This window comes from Bidens hawaiensis, unplaced genomic scaffold, assembly GCF_021521415.1.
Source record: "Bidens hawaiensis isolate Kalapana, Puna unplaced genomic scaffold, B.hawaiensis_p1.1 tig00058734_1, whole genome shotgun sequence".
Classification (NCBI taxonomy): domain Eukaryota; kingdom Viridiplantae; phylum Streptophyta; class Magnoliopsida; order Asterales; family Asteraceae; genus Bidens; species Bidens hawaiensis.
In genome coordinates, this window is record NW_027500566.1 from 9,142 (window position 1) to 11,799 (window position 2,658).

A 2,658-nucleotide genomic window follows, 5' to 3' on the forward strand; every position below is an offset into this window, starting at 1 on the left:
TAGCAAGAGTGACATTTTTTTGTGAAAAAAAATAAAAACAAGATTAAGATGTTAGATATGACGGACGATTAAGGTAATTAAAGAAAAAGAAACTGAAAGAATGTCATTACTAATCAGCATCATTTTGAGATTGAAGTTTTTAATAAAGTTTTGGATACGCAAATTTAAGAACTTGGAAATAAATCAGAGATGTATCCGAATGATTTTAGTAATGAAGTAAGATGGTATATTTTGGGTGATCTTATGACCTTTTATCACGCTTTAAAGAAAGATGATAAATTTACAAAACTGGGAGGCATGTGTGACCCAGCTCGTATAATGGTGGAAACCGAAAAACACGCTACTTTACCTTTGTTTTATGACAGAATTACAAATTTTGTCCTTTAAAATAAGACGAATTACGGTTCATGTCCTTTTCTAAGTTTCCTTGCAGACGGTGTACTTTAAACTTTTTTTTCCTACAAGTTTTGTCCTTTACGCTAACTGGGTTAGAAAAAGTCAGTTAAATGCCCTCACGTGAGACGCATGTGAGGGCATTTTTGTCTTTTCGTCTACCTGCAACTTCTTCTTCCTCCTTTCTTCTTCCCCCCTATCTCTCCTCTCATGTGCATCCACCATCACCACCCACCTTCTTCTTTCAACATCCAAAACCCCACCACCACCTGTTGCCGACTGCCACCACTACCCACCACCTACCGCCGCCACCATCACCTTCAATCTCACCCACAAAATCAAACCATCATCATCCCAATCCAAATTCATTACAGGTATGAGTATGAATATGAATATAGAACTAGGCAAACTTTAACAATCATAACATAAACATAACATAGTTAATTAACAAGAACAATTAGGACACCGAACCAAACCGTTCTCATTGCAATCAGGGCATCGTATCAACAAATCCTCATCTTCATCAAACACCTTCTTGCTACCGCTACAATTTGCACACGGAACGAATCTAACGTCCCCACACGCGTCACACACCTGCCACGCGTTACTTAACCGAACCGAAACCCCTTTCAGCGCCTTCGCCAGCTGGCCCGTCTCATGAAGCTGCTTAATTACATCAGCACCACCAACATACTTCCCTTTAATAAACACCTGAGGCAGACTAACATGTTTCTGACCCAATACTGTTACCAACTCATTTCGATACGCCGAGTCCATCGAGATATCGCGTTCGTCGATAAAAACCCGAAAGAATTTCAAAATCGTTCTGATGGAGTAACTGTGACATCTGCCCCGATCCGACCCGACCCAGGTACCCGTTTCTCCGATCCGATCTCTTTCTTTTATGATTTAATATTTATACTTATATTTTACTTTTAATAATAATATATATTTTCCTTCCCGCCTCTTTCTCTCTCTTTCTTTCCGCCGTCCCGTCCCTCTTCTCTCTTTCCGCCTTCTTTTCCCTCTTATCGCCGTACCGCCCTTACGCCTTGTTTCCCTCTTTCTTCTAACTCTTTGCTTGTCCTTTGTTCCTTCCCGCCTAAGGTTGTCTGCGCAGCTCCACGCGCCAGACCCCTTACAAGGAATCCTGCGTGAAGACCACCTGTTTCAGCGATACGCGAGACGAACTCTTCTCGCAGCGCGCTAAGAATTGTAATTCTTCTCGCAGCGCGCTAAGAACGGTAGTTCTTCCCGCGACGCGCTAAGGATTTGTAGTTCTTCTCGCAGCGCGCTAAGAATCGTAGTTCATCCCTCGATGCGCGAAGAATTATAGTTCTTCCCGCGGCGCGCTAGGAATTTTAGTTCCTCCCGCGGCGCGCTAAGAAATGTGATTCTTCCCGCGGCGCGCTTAGAAATGTAGTTCTTTCCGCGATGCGTTAAGGTTGGTTCTGTCTGCCTTCGCGCTCGCGCTCTCTTGACCTTCTGTGTCTGCCTTCGCGCTCGAGCCTTCTCGCGCTAAACCCTTTGAGTTTTCTTCTGTTTAATCTAGCCGTTTGCTTTTGTGTTGTCTTATCTTTTGTGCTGTTGACCTAATCTGCTTTATGTCTGAAAAGTTACTTTCGGCGCAGCATGCGCACCAACCCCATTGGTTGGCAGAAAAAGTGACTGACATTATCTTTTGAGATCTGCTTTTGCCATGCTTGACCAGTACCTTTATCTGACCCGCCCATGCTTTTACTGTTCCCTGACAGCTTTATCTTGCCCCCTGCAGCTGCCATATATTTTGATATCTTTTGCTTTTGGAATCTTTTACTTTTTGAGATCTTTTCCCCTTTTTCTAGGGATTGTGTTCCCTAGGGTTTCTCTATAAATAATAGTATTATTTTTCCTAACACTACACACACAAAACACTTAATCTCTCTTATTCTCTCTTGCTCCTTGCTCTCTCTGCCGTCCTCCTCTCTGCCTCCGTCTTCCTCTCTGTTCTGCCCTGCTTTTTCGGTAATATATATATATAATAATTTACTTATGCAAACTTATAATCAAGACTTAAAACAAATCATTAAAACAATAATCTTATTTATAGGTTAACTTGTGCTTGTTTAAAGTTGGTTCTTGCTTTATCTTACACCGCATCGTTTATCAAGTGAGTAATCTCGTACCTAATCCCTTTTTGCTTTTAATGTTTTGGGATGTTCATGTGTTCATACAAACTTAGAGTCTTAAACTTGTTTATGAGCTTTAGTCGCGCAGTATCCCATG

At 41.8% G+C, this 2,658-nt stretch overlaps 1 pseudogene; it reads right to left on the reverse strand.

Annotated features, from left to right (window-relative positions):
• Positions 1-837: 837 nt before the first annotated feature.
• Positions 838-1,170, reverse strand: LOC143602357 (uncharacterized protein At3g28850 pseudogene; annotated as a pseudogene).
• Between the last annotated feature and the right edge of the window lie 1,488 nt (positions 1,171-2,658).